This window comes from Ictalurus punctatus, chromosome 4 (genome assembly GCF_001660625.3).
Source record: "Ictalurus punctatus breed USDA103 chromosome 4, Coco_2.0, whole genome shotgun sequence".
NCBI classification, from domain to species: domain Eukaryota; kingdom Metazoa; phylum Chordata; class Actinopteri; order Siluriformes; family Ictaluridae; genus Ictalurus; species Ictalurus punctatus.
The window spans coordinates 20,726,631-20,745,763 of record NC_071284.1 but is presented as its reverse complement, the minus strand read 5'-3'; the positions used below and the strand labels follow the sequence as shown (position 1 = coordinate 20,745,763).

Sequence of the window (19,133 nt, the reverse complement as noted above, 5' to 3'; positions counted from 1 at the left end):
ATTGGTCCAGCACACCAATGGGCGGAGCTCTTAATCACCACAGACAACTTCAACCTCAGAAGCGTGGCTGAGTTCGTGTGCCTCATGAGGGTTATTTTTAGTAAAGCTGACTGATGATTTGATTTGGAGAAATTTTTGGGGAGGGGCGGCCTAATTGCCAAAGCCACGAGGCCATTCACCATGTACTACAAAAGGGAACCAGAGGCCAATAGGGTGGCCTCCACAGCCAAGCTCCAGATGCTGACATGGTGGCGTCATCTCCAAAGCTAAAGCCTGAGACCAACAATGTGGTCTCCCCTACAGAGCTCCAGCCGGAGGTCAACGTGGTGACCTCGTCTCCAGAGCTCCAACCTGAGACCCACGAGGCGGTCTCCCCTGCAGAGCTGTACCCGGAGGTCAGCGTGGTGACCACCTCTCCTGAGCCCCAGTGTGAGACCCACGAGGTGGTCACTCCAGCCACGTTCCTGAATGATGTCAATGGCATGGTCTCCCAAGCCATGTTACAGTTAGAGGCCGATGAGACTGCTAACCCAGCCATGTTCCAGTCAGAGGCTAACAAGAAGGGCCACCAAGTCATGTTCCAGTCAGAAGACGATGAGACAGCCCATCAAGCCATGTTCCAGTCAGAGGCCGCCTCGTCGGCCTACCAAGCCCTGTTCATGCTGAAGGCTGGCTGCACAGCCTCCCAAGCCTGGTCTCTGACCTCGGCAAGCCTGTTGCCGACCCACCACCTGCTTCCTGACTGTATGCCCCAAGTCTGCTCCCTGACTCCTCTAGAAGAAGACCACATAGTCAATGCCAGCCTCGGGACCTTGAACTTAGTTTTGACACTTTGGCCAGCAGGCCAGGATCGCGGGGTGGGAGGGGGGTTGGGGGAGTGTATTTGGGCGCTTTGGGAGAAGCACCCTTGGTGGGGAGAACTGAGAGATTTCCCTTTGAACTGAGCGCTGGAGCGAGCAGTGTGCTCAGCAGCCCATAATGCGACATCGCGTTAACGGGTTATCAAACTTTTGTTTACTTTATACATGTGTTTTTGTTATAGTTTATGTCATGTCTCCACCCATGCGTTGTTAGTTGTGTCCCTAACAAGTCTCACCTGTTCTGTATTTAGTCTTGATTAGGTTGTGTATTTAAACCCCTCGTGTGTCTTTTGTTCACTGCGCAGTATTGTTTCAGCATATCAGATCCAGACCATCTCAACTTTTAATTCTTTTTTTTTTCCTTTACCTTTCTTTCTTTCTTATTGTGCAAATGATGTCTGTTTTGCACACAGCTGTTTAAATCACCTAAAGTTTGGTCATATTTATAGAATTTATTGATAACATGCTTTTCTCCACTAGAAAAATTTGGGGCTTGGGGGGATCTGGGCTTCAGCTACAATTCAAAAGTGACTTTAGACCTTTTCAAACCCTATTCCTGGACTCCTACAGATATTTTCTTTGTTGCATTTGTGGTGTCCACATATCACAAAAAGCATCCAATAGTTCTGACTGGTGACTCTGGTGTATTTTAACACAGTGAGAGGATCATTGCACTGGCAGCATACATATGTGGGTTTAGGAGAATAATAATTTCAATCTCTGCATCTATCATTATTTTAAGAACCAAACAGGCAATCAGCCTCAAAAAGCACAGTTGTTTTTAGATCCTTACCTACAAAAGTATTCTTACCCTAAAAAGTAAACCAATATAAGGATAAACCAACAATGGCTGCAGTCAGATAATACGAGTTGTGCATTAATGACATTACGCCACTAGGACAATATTGAGTACTTGAACAGCATTCACTTTACTTATATATTCAATATCTGTGCCATCATAGCAAAGATAAGTCTATAATTATTATTCATCACTTTTAAAAGAACAATCAAGACTGCCTTTAAAGCATGGGCCTTGTAACAGCATTTGAAGGCAATTCCTGATGATGTAATGAGCTGTTTATGTGCAATAAATATTCCAGTTTTTGCACATAATCCAACACAATGTCTGTTTTTGGTGTTGTGATGAAGTTTTATGTGCAATAAACGATTGCAAGATATCCATTTTATTTTTAAATAGGTCCATCTGTGGTAGCTATTGAAATAGGCATCCACACATCCCTGAAAAATGCATCACACTACTTTTGGGTCAGTGTGGCTCTAAGTCAGCCTCATTATACAAGACTACACAGCACTTCCTTGAGACAGATTTTGAAAATGTACTGTATTTCTATAATATAAAGTCAATGAAAACTGCATTTGATTTTCTCTGTAAGCCAAGAAATCTCTAAATTATACTGAAAAAATAGTAATTACAACTTACTCGTAGTATTTTTAATCTTCCTCTTCATATACACTTCATCTTCATATATCCCTGCACTGCTAAAATAACACTCAAGGACCTCCAAAGCTCTGTTGCAGCAACATGCACATTTTTGTTGGCGTGAATGCTCCTACCAGGTTGACACGAAGGAAGATAAACATTTGAAAAGGCCCCTGGGGGTGAGTGGCCTGTAGAGACACCTGCATCCAACACAATAGAGTCGTATTGGCTAAATATGGACAAAGGAAACAGCAGAGAGCATCAGACTCCAAAGTGCACATCAGACAGAGATGGGAAAGAGTGAGAAAGAGAAAAACAAATTGAATTTCTCTAGTGGAGAAAAGGATGTTATAAATAAATTCTCAGATACATGACCAAATGTTACGTGATTTAAACAGATGTGTGCAAAACAGACATTATTTGCACAGTAAGAAAGAAAGAAAGAAAGAAAGAAAGAAAGAAAGGTAAAGAAAAAAGAAGTTAATAGTTGACATGGTCTGGACCTGACATGTTGAAGATGTCTTTCATACTATACTCTGAACCTGTCTACACTCGTCCTTCCAGCTGCTGACAGAGTAGCTGCAACACACACATTCCTTAGAGGAAGCAAAGGAGGGCAAGGAGGCTGAGAGAGAAAATGAAAAACCAAACGATCACTAAAAACAAGACTATCGCTGATATCACAAGATATTACTGATTTTCTAGTAATATCACTGATATTTCTTAAAAAAAAAAAAAAAAAAGTGTAACAAAACCAGTACGGAGGAGATTTAATGAGAATTAGAGAGAGTTGGGAACAGACTGTAGGCTTCTTGAGGCGCCACCAGCAGCCTATAATTGGCTACTATTGGTTGAAGTTTCAGGAATAAAGGCAGCCCTAAGCGATGCATAGGATGCTAATGAATGAAAATGCTCGATCTCTGCTAAGAAGGCCCTCAATGATTAAAGAGACCAGGCAGATTTTTAAAAATGATGGGAAACGGTTGAAAAGGCTGGGACATTGGTATAAGACTTGGGAATTTAAAAATTTCATCTTTTATTTAATAAGAATTTAAAAGGAAATTGGAGCAATGTGTTTTAGCCAATGGGACAGGAATGACAGCTGCCTATGGAATTTAAATAGTATGATTATTAGATTAGTGCAAGGGTGAAGATGCCTTCACACATACAGTGATTTTATTGCTGCTAGTCGCCAGTCACTGTATTATGAAGACGACAGTAGACATTCCTACTGCTGGTTGCCATAGTAACATGGGTGGCGCAACTAGCATTCAACTTTTGACAACAAACCAGTTTTCTTGTTGGGAGCCGGACCGCAGCTCTTTGGCCGTGGCCTCTGTGTTTCCTGGGTGAAGTTCCTGGGTGCTGAAGCAGTGACAAGCCAGACACTTCACCCAAGACAGGAGCTACACTAGGATTTTACTTGATTACAACAAAAAGTGAGCATGTTTCATTATTATTTCTTTTATTGTTATTGTGTTTTACTTTAATCCTGCTAAGCTAAGCTAATTGGCTATTGTTGCGATGGTGTTGCTTCTGCTAGTGAGCACAGGTGGGTATGGATTACGTACACGCTACTGTCTTCACTAGTCGCTGTACCAAGTTGCTCCAAATTTGCATAAAGTTACATTTTTCGCAACATTCAAGGTCATCTAGTCGTCAATGCTCGCTGTCATTCATGTTGCCGGAAGTCGCGAGCTCTCATTGAAAATGAATGGTCTCTTTGTCGCTGCGAGTCTCTGTATGTGTGATTGCATCTTCATCATGCAGAACACTGTTAGTGAGTGAGCTTATGCTGCATTTGACTAATGGTCATAACTAAAAAATAGTGCAAATTAACATGGTTTTCACAGAACTTAACTCAAAGAATGAGAGTAAAGTGGGAAAACATTTCTATGACATTCTGTTGCAGAGTTATTATGAACACATTTCACATTTTCCTTATTGGTGGCAGTAGATGGTTTGAGCGACTTAAGACGGGCGTGCACGGTGCGACTTCTGACAGTCTTGAGCCCGAGCACACTTACAAGTCAGTTTATTTGAAAATCATACAATCAGATGCAAATGCTACATGACAAGATTTTACGATCTGTCGAATTTTATCTAACTTTTTGCAAAATTTATCAATAGAGTGCATCATGGATAATGTATTTTTGTAGGCCAACCCGGAATTTAGCATCACCCTGGATCCCTCAACAAAAATCCAATATGATTTTTCCATTGGCTTTTAGTTTATTGCACAAAATAAGCTCTATGACCAAAACAGTTTATGATTCTTACAGGTTTTGTTCAAGATAATCTGCACAAATAAACACAACTTCTATGTATTTTGAAGCGTAAATACAATCGGCAGAATTAAAAAGTCATAGGCTATAAACAAACTACACCACAGTCGCAGGACTTCACCACCACTAATACACCGATATATACACCAATCAGCCATCAGGTCCCCCTTGTGCCACTAAATCAGCTTTGACCCATCAAGGCACAGACTCCACAAGCCATCTGAAGGTGTGCTGTGGTATCTGGCACCAAGCAGCAGATCCTTTAAGTTCTTTAAGTTGCGAGGTGGGGTCTAAATGGATCGAACTTCTTTGTCCAGCACATCCCACAGATGCACTATCGGATTGAGATATGGGCAATTTGGAGGCTAAGTCAACACCTTGAAACGTATCAGCAGGGCTCTACGGTAACAATTTCTTTTAGGGGCACTGGTGCTTCTAATTACAAAAATTTAGGAACACAGTCAAAAATTTAGGAGTACGGTTCACGTTTATTTTTAATTTTTTTTTTGAGATGGTAACGTTAATGTGCCACAATGTAACGCACAAGTAGGCATGAGAAAACTTGAGCTGGTCAATTATGACAGAATTTAGGACCATAGTGTGAGCCATGACAAATGAATTTACCTTATGATGATAAACTAAATTCAATATTTTCAGTTAATTTTACAGGCTGTATGCAAAAAAAAAACCAAACCAACCACCGTTAACCTGTTCCAACTTGTAAACTACTACAAAAAACTTCAATGTTCAGTCTTTGAAGTCTGCTCCTCTTAAATATGTTTAAAGCTACACTATTAGACGTTTTCCACCGTCATGGGTCCAGGCTGGAGCCAATTCTCGAACTGCTCTGCATATATTCTGTATATAGGCCTATCTAAACATTACAAGGCCTATCATTTATCCGCCAGATGCAAAGCGCTTTAGCTTAATGGTGTTCATTACCGATGCTCTGATCAGGATTTTTACAGCCGATACCGATTTCTTGTCATCTTAAATCGACCGATACCGATCCAGATACCAATCTTTTGTTGTTTAAGCTTTAATCAGGAGGTCTGTCATTAACAGTTAAATGTAAGCTCTCTGCTCATGGTCACTGTTAATTGAATTAAAATAATAGCAATGAGAAATACTTTTGGTTAATTGATGAATAAAAAATCATAAAATATTTATTTTTAAATATCTTAAACAATAAAGCATCCTAATTAGACTAACACAAACATGATCCATATTAGGAAAAAAAAGGCTAATAGCCTTCTAAGAAAATAGCCTACTAAGCTTAATGTTAAATTGATATTAAATGCAACCCATAGTAATTAAACATTATTTCATTTCTCATTTTGAGTTTATTATAATCCATTTTTTATATTAAATGATTTTTTTATAACTAAGCACATTTTCTGTCTTTACATTTTATTAGTTTTGTTTATCAGTTTTAAATGGGTTCCCTCAGTACAGTGTTGCCATGTCTACTGATAATAGTGTATTTTGGGTTTAAATCAAAACATCAGTTGACTTTTCTGGTGATATCTGGCAACCGTGAGTTTAATTGAAGTGAATGCGCCATCTATTAGAGTTGGTGAAGAGAGTGAAGGGAGAGTGGCAGCATACTCTATGTTTACAGACTGAACAGTTGCTACTCTTGATTAAGATTTGTGAGGAATTATTTAATAAAAAAGTTTGAATTAAACCTCACCTTGAAGCGTTAGCATTATTATTAATTCACTCCACCCGACACCGCTGTGTCTATACAAGCATGTCACAATCGCAGGTTCAGGTCATTTTGCGTGATCAGTAAAAGATGGCGGTTTGTGACCATCATAAAGGCTTCTTTGCAGTATTTACACACTTGTTCGGTTGACAGAGGTGATGAACAGCAGTGTGAAAGTAACTGTTGCGCGGCGTAGATGCATTTTGGAGTTGTAGTTTGTACTCAGATTGTATTATACAACTCCGAATAGGTCACTCGCACCGGCGCGCCTAAATAGTTTTTCACAGCCGCACAAAGTACTTTTCAGTCACAAATGCGAGTGAAATGGGGGCACTGTAGAGCCCTGATCAGACCAGCTCACCATTTTCGATTGCTCTATAGTCGAGTTCTGATGCTCACATGCCCATTGTAGGCATTTTTGTCAGTGGACGTGGGCATGCTGACCGGTCTGTAGCTATGAATCCCCATACACAAGAAGCTGCGATGCACTTTGTGTTCTGACACCTTTCTATCATAGCCAGAATTAACTTTTCCAGCAATTTGTGCTACTCTAGCTCTTGTGGGATTGGACCAGACAAACTAGCCTTCGCTCCCCACACACACACACACACACACACACACAAACAGGTGCATCTCAAAAAATTTTAATATCATGGACAAGTTACTTTTTTCCGTAATTTAATTATAAAGTGGAACGTTCATATATTCCAGATTCATTACACAAATTGAAATATTTCAAGTCTTTTTTTTTGTTTTAATCTTGATCATTACAGCTTACAGCTCATGGAAATCAAAAATCCAGTATCTCAAACTATTAGAATAAAAAATTTATAATACAAAAATTTTTATCTCCAGAAAAAGTATGTTAATTTATGCACTCAATTCTTGGTTGGGGCTCCTTTTTCACGAGGTATGGAGGCAATTAGCCTGTGGCACTTCTGAGGTGTTATGGAAGCCCAGGTTGCTTTGATAGCAGCCTTCAGCTCATCTGTATTGTTGGGTCTGCTGTCTCTCATAGATTCTCTATGGGATTCAGGTCAAGCGAGTTGGCTGGCCAATCAAGCACAGTAATACCATGGTCAGCAAACCAGTTACTAGTAGTTTTGGCACTGCGGGCAGGTACCAAGTCCAGCTGGAAAAGGGAATCGGCATCTCCATAAAGCCTGTCAGCAGATGGAAGCATGAAGTGCTCTAAAATCTCCTGGCAGACAGCTGTATTGACTCCTGAATTGCGAAAACACAGTGGACCAACACTAGCACATGACATAGCACCCCAAATCATCACTGACTGTGGAAACTTCACACTAGACTTCAAGCAACTTGGACTCTGTGCCTCTCCACTCTTCCTCCAGACTCCGGGATCTTGATTTCCAAATGAAATGCAAAATTTACTTTACTTCCCCATGATTGTGGTTGTATGTAATGAACCAGGCAGGGATTAAAGGCTCAGAAAACATTTTCAGGTGTTTTAAGTTTATTAGTTGATTAGAGCTCTTCTCAGGTCGACATTTCTATATTATAAATTCTTTATTGTAATTTTTTGAGATACTGGATTTTTGATTTCCATGAGCTGTAAGCCATCTTCATCAAGATTAAAACAAAAAAAACAGCTTGAAATATTTCACTTTATGTGTAATGAATCTAGAATATATGAACGTTCTATATATGAAATTCAATATATGAAAGTTCTTTTTGAATTAAATTACAGAAAAAATTAACATTTCCATGATATTCTAATTTTTTGAGCTGCATCTGTGTGTGTGTGTATATATATATATATATATATATATATATATATATATATATATATATACACACACACACACACACACACACACACACACACTCAGCAAAAAAGAAACATCCTCTTACATTCAATTGCTTCTATTTCCAGCAAATTTCTTAACATGTATAAATATTTGTATAAACATAGAAAAATTCAACAACTGAGACATGAACTGAACAAGTTTTACAGACATTTGACGGACAGAAATGGAATAATGAGTCCCTGAACGGGGGGGGGGGGGGGGGGGGGGGGGGTGTCGATATCAAAAGTTACAGTCAGTACCTGGTGTGGCCACCAACTGCTTTAAGTACTACAGTGCATTTCATCCTCATGGACTGCACCAGATTTGTCAGTTCTTACTGTGAGATGTCAGACTCTTCCACCAAGACATCTGCAAGTTCTAAATCACAACTAAGGGGACACATGGTTACAAGTAATTTTCCATTGCAAGGACAATCAGCTGTCCTTCCTGTCTCCCTGTAGCACTGTCTTAGGCATCTTACATTACAGACATTGCAGTTTATAGCTCTGGCCACATCTGCAATATTCATGCCTCCCTGCAGCAGGCCTATGGCATGTTCACGCAGGTGAGCAGGCCTATGGCATGTTCACGCAAGTGAGCAGGCACCCTGGTCATCGTTCTTCTGGTGTTATTCAGAGTCAGTAGAAAGGTCTCTTTAGTGTCCCCAGTTATTGTAACTGTGACCTTAATTGCCTACCGCCTGTAAACTATTAGTGTCGTAAGGATTGCTCCACAGGTGCATGTGCAGTAATTGTTTATGGTTAAGCATGGAAAACATTGTTTAAACCCTTTCCAATAAAGATCTGTAAAGCTTATTCAAACTTTACAAAATTCTGTCTCCTGAAAAAGGGAGATTTCTTTTTTGCCGAGTATATTCTATCCATCCATCCATCTATCTATCTATCTATCTATCTATCTCTATCTCTCTCTATATAATACACACACACACACACACACACACACACACACACACACATATATAGATAGATAGATAGAGAGAGAGAGAGAGAATTGGAAACCCCATAAATATGACCTAGAACATCGTATGCTCACACAGGTCCTAAACAGAGACAAAAATAACTCAATTATACAACTGAGACAAAATTATTATACTTGGAACAATGAATTCTGAATTATACCAGCAAATTCTAAAGGAAAATGTCAGGACATCTGTCTGTGAACTGAATCTCAAGAGAAAGTCGGTCAAGCAGCAAGACAACAACCCTAAGCACACAAGTAGTTCTACCAAACAATGGTTAAAGAAGAATAAAGTTAATGTTTTGGAATGGCCAAGTCAAAGTCCTGACTTTAATCCAATTGAAATGTTATGGAAGGACTTTTCTACAGCTTTTCTGTACTGAGGAATGGGCTAAAATTCCTCCAAGCAAGCTGATGTACAGGACTGATAAATAGTTATATATATATATATATATATATACACATATACACATATACACACACACACACATACACACTAACACAGTGTCAAGAAAAGTATGTGAACCTTTTGGAATTTCATGGTTCTCTGAATAAATTTGTCATAAAATGTGATCTGATCTTCATCTAAGTAAAGGGTATTGACAAATATAATGTGCCTAAAATAATAACACAAAATAAATTCTGATCCCTCATGGCTTTATTGAACACACTCATTCATTATGTGTACACACATTTTATATATTATATATACACACACACACACACACACACACACACACACACACACACACACACACACACACACATATATATACACACACATACATACATGCAGTATCTCACAAAAGTGAGTACACCCCTCACATTGTTGTAAATATTTGATTATATCTTTTCATGTGACAACACTGCAGAAATGACCCTTTGCTACAATATAAAGTAGTGAGTGTACAGCTTGTATAACAGTGTAAATTTGCTGTCCCCTCAAACACAGCAAATTTACACTGTTATACAAGCTGTACACTGAATACTTTACATTGTAGCAAAGTGTCATTTCTTCAGTATTGTCACATTAAAAGTTATAATCAAATATTTACAAAAATGTAAGGGCTGTGCTCACTTTTGTGAGATACTGGGTGTATATAAATTTTTCCTCCATTAAAAATTCAAAACGTCCGGTAAAATAAAAAATTGTCGGACACAATGTACGGTAAAAATATTAACATGGAGCAGACATACGTTAGACAAAGTAGTTTCTCAATTGTCCACCTAAATAAGAGACCTTTTTTCCACGTTTCTCCTGTAAGATGTACTCCGATTGGCTCGTTATTACATTACAAGGTTTGTATGTGTGCATGCGTGGTACATAGCTACAACATTACAAGACAAGCTAGCATGCAAACGCACCACAACCAAATATGTCTAAGAAAACAACTCTCAGTCATTTTCGAAATCCTATCAAGTCAGTTGGTAAACAGCAGGATGAGGAGCACAATGTAGTCCCTGAGACATCTGATAGCACTGCTTCACCTGCAAGGAAGCAGAAATTTCATCCATTTAGACCCGGATGGAAAGAAAAATTTCCACGGCTAAGATATGAGACAGTCAGTGGAGACAAAAAAAATTCTTCTCACAGTGTGAAAGTTCAGGACGAAGAAATGTTTCATTAAAGGATTGATCAATATGAAAATGTCAGCTCTTAAAGAGCACACTGAATGCCAAGACCAGAGAGTCGCTGTGAACTTGACCCAGAACCAAACCACTATGGCAAGTCATGTTGCTAAGGTTAAGGACAAGGACAATGAAACATTGTGCTCACAGTTAAAAATGATGTTTCACATAGCAAAAAGTGAAACATCAGGTCAGCAGGACAGAGGAATGATTGAATTACTGAAGGCAGTGAAGGCTCCTGATTTCCTAACACATGACCGAACAGTGACTCAATCGATGACATGGAAATATCACTGGAGCATGATATCATGACACAGCTAGATGCAAAACTTAAGAGAAGTGACTTTGTTGGAATTATCATTGACGTAACTGAAAATTTTACAGTAGATAAGATGATCATGTTTGCCAAGCTGCTAATGAAAGGAAGGGCTGAGACATGTTTCCTTGTGAAATATACCTTGCAATCTGGAACCACACAGTGTTTATTCGATACAGTGGTTGATGTGCTGTGCAACAGGGGTGTTCCGCTATCCAAAGTCATTGGCCTCGGCTCAGACGGGGCTAGTGTGATGACAGGGAAAAGTGCTATAGTTGGAGCTCTTCTGAAGTGAGAAAATCTACAAACAAACAGTGAACTCAAGGCCTGTGCACACGACAATGTTTTCAACTAAAAATGGAAAACTTTTTATGTGGTTTGGCTGTTTGTTTACACGACAACAGTGTTTTGGGGCCTGAAAACGCAAACTTTTGAAAATGGGTCTCAAAGAGCAAGTTTTTGAAACCGATGCTGTTATTGTCTCTGTGTAAACAATGATAACCTTTGAAAATGATAACCTTTGAAAATGATGACATTATGTGCACACATATGTGTTCAGTCTATAGGCATGCGCGCGAGTACTTCAAAACTACAATGGCAGAGTACAGGACTGTGTTTGCTTCTCCAGCAAAGTGTAGATTTACTGTATCACTACTATGACCAGCAGAGATGCAGGTGTTACATGTGTCAAATTATTAACCCACATCTACGCTGACGAAGGGTATTCAAAATCTTATGATTATCTTTGTAATTGTATCCTTTTATTGCTAATAAAATATAGAAAGCAGACTGACTGCCAGTGTCTCACGATTTGCACTATTTCGAGTTTTTTCAGTATTTAAAAACGAATGAGCTTTGTTAACACAATTCTGACCTGGATCACAAGAAAAGATAAATGATGGGGTTGAAGACAGAAAAATCTATTTCCACAATGAAAAAACCTTTATGCACATGTGATGTACATTAAATTATATCACATTAGGGAAGTCTTAGCAGTAATCCTTAATTGCCCTCACACACACACGCTTGGTGATGTACTATCAGTGAGGACCAAACTTATTTTGGATTTCCAGAAAGAGGACATCAATCTGGCTAGTATCTGACCCATGGTTTAAGCATCTATTGTGGCACTGCAGCAGTTAAGAGATGTGTCTCATCCAGAGGAAGCACAGTTTGAGAAGGACTTTCAAGACAAAAAATACAAGAATGTGAGCATGACATGCGTGAGTGAAGGGTCCTTTAAATCTTTCAAAGATGTCCATGAACGCTACATTCAGTATCTAATAGATGCTCTGCACGACCAATTCCCCAATAATTTACTGGACGTAGTCAGCTCCTTTGACATTGTTCTGAACCCCTCCCGATACCCAAACAGGGTGGTAAGTAGGCCTATCATTAAAAAATAAATAAATAAAGTTGAAACAATTACAGTCACGTCAATTATATTCGTTTTCATGCACTCAAAAAAAAAACTTTCACACATTTCAATTCAAAAACAAAATTCCAACAAATTGTATAGAGTAATAACAAAATATTAAGGCTTTTTAAATAAATAAAAAACTCTCATTTGCCATGAAATTAACTTGTTTTTTTCTTATTTATTTTAATTTTTTTTGAGTGTATGCTGAATGTGTCTTAATTATTCCACTTTAGGGCTTCAGGAATATGCCGATCCAGTCATCAAAAAAATAATTGGCCATTTTGGCTGGTAGCAAAGTAGGAGCATCAGCAACAATTGTACCACATGATGCCATTCCAGTGATGACAGCACTTCACTACCATGGAGGTTTAACATTTCTGGGAGCTTGCGAAGTCTTAATCTGCGACTTCAGCGAGTTGTATCCCGATTGAGCCACATTTACAAAAGTAGCCTGTGTTATTCCCATCTCTAGCATGCCCACAGAGTGAGGCTTCTCACTGCAGAATCGCATTGAAATAGCCTTGCATAGCCACCTTCAGGAAGAGAAGGTCACCAGCTTGATGCACATCTCAAGCAATTCCAATTCAGCAGTAGAACGTTTCTGAGCTATGAAAAATCGCATAAAAATAGTTATATAAAAAAAAAAAAAAAAAAATCAAAAGAAACAACTTGGCATGGGATATATTAATATTTTCTTTTTTTATTTGTTAATATTTCTTAGTAAACAAAAATATATGTTGTAAACTCCAGATTAACATGTTGCTGCACCCTGTTTTTGCTTTTAATGTTTTATTAGACACTAATTCCACGACTGCTGTTTTTTTTAATAGTGTGGAAAATGTTATAAATAAACTTATATTTCAATTGATTTTATTATTATTATTATTATATTGCATATACTACTATGCATACGAGTCCAAAACATTACAGTGCAAAATAAGCAGCGAAATGAGATGACCAGATTTTTTCCAGTTTGTCCAATAAACTTTATCATTCACCGGACATGTTGGCCAGCACCAACATTTCTTAGTGGAAACTCTGACACACACACACCATGTGAAACAAAAAGTACACCCCATGGAAATTGTTGGTTTTTCTGATATATTTGGACAAGCAAACATTTGATCAGTATTTTAAAATAAACATATTAACAGTGCCTATTAATACAATTGATACACTATCAAATGACACATAAAATTGACATTTTGTAGTAATCTGCACAATTTAAATTAACAAAAAACAGATAAGTCACATGGAAAAGTTCACCCCTACAATACATTTATCACACCTTCAACTCCATAAAATTAGAATCAGGCGTTCAAGATTGGAACCTGTCTTATTTATACCCTTCTCACATCTAGTGCCTGGCATTCCCTTTGTTATTGAGGTGTGTGGTGTCATGATGCCAAGATCTAAAGAGTTCTGTAAGACCATCAGAAAAAAGGCTCTGGATGCCTATGAGTCTGGAAAGGGATTTAAAAAGGTCTCTAAATTATTTGAAATACATCATTCCACTGTAAAGAAAATAATCTACAAATGGCGCAGTTTTCAACCAACTGCCAATTTGTCAAGGACTGGCCGTCCCAGCAAATTTGGCCCAAGAGCAGACCGTCTGATGCAAAAAAGAAGTCTCCAAGAACCAAAATTTCATCACAGGACCTGCTAGTAAATCTTGCAACTATTGATGTCAAAGTGCACGCTTCTATAATCAGAAAGAGATTGCACAAATTTGACCTGCATGTGAGACGTGTCAGGAAAAAGCCTTTGAAAGACTACAGTTTGCCAATGAGCATATAGTTAAAGAACAGGCCTTTTGGAATAATGTGCTCAGGACAGACGAATCAAAGATACAGTTGTTTGGCCCCAGTAATAGCAGAAACATTTGGCACAGACCAAAGAGAGCATTTCAGGAGAAGCACTTCATACCAACTGTGAAGCATGGTGGTGGAAATGTTATGGTATGGGGTTGCTTCTTTGACTCAAGGACTGGACAGCTTCATTGATTCAACTATGAATTCTGCATCATATCAAAGAGAGCTTGAAGATTATAAGAGGCAATCTGTCCAAAATTTGTACTGAAAGTGGACCTTTCAACAACATAATGATCCTTAGCACACTAGCACACCACATCTCCACTCCTTACAATAGTAGCATAAATCCAAAAGTACACTGAACTCTAAACTTAAAGTTCTCTCTTTCTTCTTTTAACAGTATTTGTTTGACAGAACAATATTGCATTCCCACAAATATAATGAACATATATATACACTATAACTTTACAGTAGACTGCCCTTAGTCTGCTCCAATAATCATTGACTATGTTTACATGGACAGCATTAATGTAATTATTGACCTTAATCTAAGTAAGATAATAATGTGATTAAGGTGTTCACATGAGTCGCTTATAGAATACTCCTGTCATGTTCCCATTTTACATGTTATAGAACATAATTAGATTAACAGCCCACGTCATTACGTCACCGTGCCACGCCGTCCCTCCAGAATTTCACGTATCAACATACAGTTCGTCTTCGTTATAGTACCGTATACAGTTTCTGGTGTTTTTATTAAATTTTTTTACGAACGCTTTAAGTGCGGTTAATTATTTGTTATGCTATACGTGCTAATAGACAACTGCTTGAAGCCGTGGGTGCGTCCCAAATCGTGTAGTTACCGTCTATATAGTATCCGAGATACATGCATTTTTCCCCACTACAGGCCTATAGTAGGCAAGTATGCGATTTGGGACGCGACCAAACTCTCTTGTTTGCCGTAAAACGTAAAACTGCCGTGTGATCATGTCCTGTCGCAAAATGCGGTGAAAACTCTCACACGACGTTCATAATGTGATTAAGGTGTTTACATGTTTGTAATACACGTCCATAAAGCGACTAAAACAGGAGTACTCCACCTGTCTTAATTCGATTAGAGCTTAATTCGAGTATGACCTTAATTAGATTAAGGTAAGTAAAAATTGCTGTTTACATGGTAGTTTCTTAATTAGAGTATGGCCTTAATCGGATTAAGAGTGGATTATTGTTGTCCATGTAAAACGCAGCTATTGTCCAAAATCAAAACCAAATCAGTTTGAGCCTTTCAAGTATTCTTTTACAGTCTGTGTAACTCTCCTGACTGCAGGAATAGTAATAATCTTGTTACAGCAAACATTTTGCAGGTGCCCATCCTGACCAGTCATAAGCAGTGCTGGGCTTGCTACAATTACAGCGATTGGGGTTGCCCAATAACCCAATGAGGGCAAAATGAAGGTCAGAATTAATTTCTCAGTCTGCTTGTTCAGCTATACCATTAGTTTGTGGGTAACAAGTGCTTGAGGTTACATGCACAAAACCATACTTCTGTTTGAATTTCTGAAACTTTTCAGAAGTAAATTGCATAGCGTTATCACTGACTAACTCTAAATGTATTCCCCATCTGACAAACATATCTTAGTGATGGCTGATAACCTTAAGACTAGGGTTAGTTTGATGTTAAGCCATTTCTATGTTTCAAGAATTTCTTTTTTTTTTTTTTGTGAGTCCATGGTGCCCTTGGTCTATCTAATGCAAAACATCTGCTCTCATTGATGCAGGGATGACAATTTGATCTTGATAAAGCAAAAGTCCACTGGCATCAGAGTTTTGAGTTCTAGCAGCGTGAAATCCCCCCCCCCCCCCCCCCCCCCCAAAAAAAAGTGGAAACCTTGATTTTCCTTGTGGCCAGAAATTTCTCATGAAATGCAAGACCTTCTGGAGGTCTTATTCCTGTGTATATTCATGGATGTTCTCTAGCTTGTGAGATGCTACAGGCATGTTTGCAACCACTGACTCTACCTATGCTTGTAAGTCTCCATCAGAGTCAGACTCAGCTTTGTCACTCAAAGGGTGAATGTGTGTTGACAAAAATTAAGGCTTTTGCCTAGGATGTACTCAGCGCTCACATTGAACTTTAAAGACAAATTAACCGTTTCTGACAATTTGGTGAAGCTTTGTCAAGGTCATGTTTATTTACCAAAGGCACTAAGGGTTTATGGTCAGTCTGAAGATTAACAATGTCCAAACTGAGCACTCCATTTTTTGGGAGTATCTAATTTCTGAGCCTGAAAATGTAAGTGAGCAGAAAGCTACTGGCTGCAACTGTTCATTTTGCCCTTAAAGCAATGCTGCACGAAGACCATAGCTGCTTGTGTCCTGCGGCTGGCATCATACTATGCAAGTGTTGGTACAAGCATGCCCTTGAGTTGCGCCTGAAACATCTGTTCTTGGGCATTGTAATTGCAATAGGTAAAACAGTGGAAAGGCAGGAAGTTTATGAAAGCAAGTACCTGGTGAACTTTCTCAAAAGTTGGCTGGACTTGGCATCAACTTTGCTAGGGTCTGGCCTAAAGAAACCTGCACTGATAATGCTGTCAGAATCTTGTGATTTGACAAAACGGCACTCAGCTCTGATCAATTTCAAACCGGACCTTTTGATGTTCATCAGCACCACCTCCAGACACTTATTGTGAAAGCAAAATCTTCCCATGGGTATGAGAAACATGGTTAGTTTTTGGCTGGGGGGATCTAGTGGATTTTCCAAAATGTGCATGAAGCATCCAGGGTGGAGAATTCACTGGCTTCAGAAAGTCTTGGAGCTGTATCCTCCAGTGTGGGCAGGATGCATCTTTCACATTTCAATGCTCTATTCAAACATTTAAAATCAACACACATCCTTACTTTATTCCTCTTCTCTACTGTCACTACTTTGGCTGAAGTTGGGATCTTTTTTTGAATATCAAGATCTGTTTGTGGAAGAAAGGGGATTGGTTGAGAGTGAGCAATTATAGCCTAATTCTTATAGCCTGAGTTTAATTCCCATCCCCAAAGTCTCAAAATTCAACTGGATTCACGAGCACGAGCATACACGAGCATTACAGCCCACAAGCATACGAGTGCAAATTGTGAAAATGTCACTGCTGAGCAACCACAGAAAGTGCACACAAAGCACACACTTGCTCAGTTCAGCTGCCCTCATACTCTCTATTAATGATGCTGCTTAAACACTATAGTTGTCCCACTAAAATTACCTTTCCATAGAATGACCGTAATCCATAATTAGTGTGGGTGTGTGCAGTGGGATCAGTGAGAGAGTCTGAAAGTCCTGACAGAGTCTGCAAAGGCATTTAAGGCCTCTCCCCCTTGACAAAGCCCAGCCTTAAATCTGAGGTGCAGATGAGCCAAGGTCCGGTGTGTGATGCATGAAAATGGAATATGGGGCTTTAGAGGGAAAAAAAGCTGAAAGTGATCCTAGACTCAGAGGTTAACATTCAATAAAGCAGTGTTTACCAAGTACAAACACATTGCTCTGCCAACCCAGAGCTTTCCAGCCCTGACCCATCCTCCACCCCCCCTTCTATCCTCGAGTACCAGTGCATAGCTCTGAAAGACACTAGTAACTCCTGCTTCATTTTGCTTGGCCTCAGACATAAAAAAAAATTGTTTAAGGAGCCAGGCTAGGAAGGACAGGGGTTAATTAATTAATTAGCCTTGGCACAGTGCAGAAGCCTTTTAACTATATTTTTTTTCTTTGATGTCTTGTTTGTCCAGGAAGGGGAAAAGTGTTTGGGGGAAACGCTGACAAAGAAAAAGAGAGACAGGGGCAGAGAGGTAAGTGAGGTCTTTCCAAGGTTTTCAACAAAAGAAATTAAAAGGAGTGTCAAAAATCAATAGAGCTCTCACAGATGCTGGAAATGGATCTCAGGATGCTCTCTGCTCACAAAACCACAACCGAGTCTGCTACAATGAAAAGGCAGCTATGCCCGCTGTATTGTGGGAGCCACTGACTAGCCCTCCAGGGGAGTTCACATCCCCCTGGACCACTGGGGATTCAAAGGGGAGGTAATTTTTATAGAGAACAGGAATGTGGGAGACAGAAAAAAAACAGAGGCTGTGCAAGCCCAAATGGACAATGATGGCTGGCAATGACAAATGCATCTGATTCATAGTTTATAGGCTATGGAAGAACAAATGTGTGCGAGTGTTTGCATGTTTGAGTTGCCAAGGGGAGTCTGATTACTCTCATTCCACAGGCTATAAGAGCAGGAATAAGAAAAAAAAAATAGATTAATGTAACTATGGGGTTTTTTACTCTCTCAATGTCCTCCTCTTTTAAAAGACCAACCCACCATTCAAATATCCAGCAATGTCTGTTCCATTACTTCATATCACATTGATTGTTGATTATGATAGGATGGCAGTCACGTTGATTAAAAGTTGGACCCAGCCCAAGGCTTTCCAGGCAATCTGCATGTCCCAGCTTTCTTTCTCTCTCTCACTCCAGGCCCCAGCTCTTCCCAATATTCTTGGACTCCATCAACTCTTTTGTCACTATGGAAACTGAGCCAGCCATACGGCCACACAACAGGCTCTGCTCAGTCTCCTGCTGATAGGTCCCTGGCCCCCAACCAAAAGCACTCCCAGGGCAGAGACATATATTAAAAACTGTGCCGTGAAACATGTGGAAAGCAAAAACAAGTTGACAGTAAGTCTCCAAACAGATAGTTCAGGAAGAAAAGATTAGAAATGCTCTCAGGTGAATTATCTGTCGAAGGGGAAAAGCTCATACTGGATAGCTTCTTGTGAAGAGGGTATGACTAAAAAAAAGTTACTACAGAATCACATGGGGCAAATTTATCAAAGAGAACTACAATGCT

At 39.2% G+C, this 19,133-nt stretch overlaps 1 protein-coding gene and 1 long non-coding RNA gene across 2 annotated transcripts in view; one reads left to right on the top strand and one right to left on the bottom strand.

Annotated features, from left to right (window-relative positions):
• The window catches only part of cdon (cell adhesion associated, oncogene regulated), a 99,848-nt gene that overhangs the window by 61,942 nt on the left and 18,773 nt on the right, over positions 1 to 19,133 (bottom strand). The window lies entirely within an intron of this gene.
• The window catches only part of LOC124628020 (uncharacterized), a 57,702-nt gene continuing 39,891 nt past the window's right edge, over positions 1,323 to 19,133 (top strand). Inside the window, exons 1-2 of the long non-coding RNA XR_006982403.2 lie at positions 1,323 to 3,740; positions 18,028 to 18,087. This is a non-coding gene — a long non-coding RNA (uncharacterized LOC124628020). The remainder of the gene's footprint in view (positions 3,741 to 18,027; positions 18,088 to 19,133) is intronic.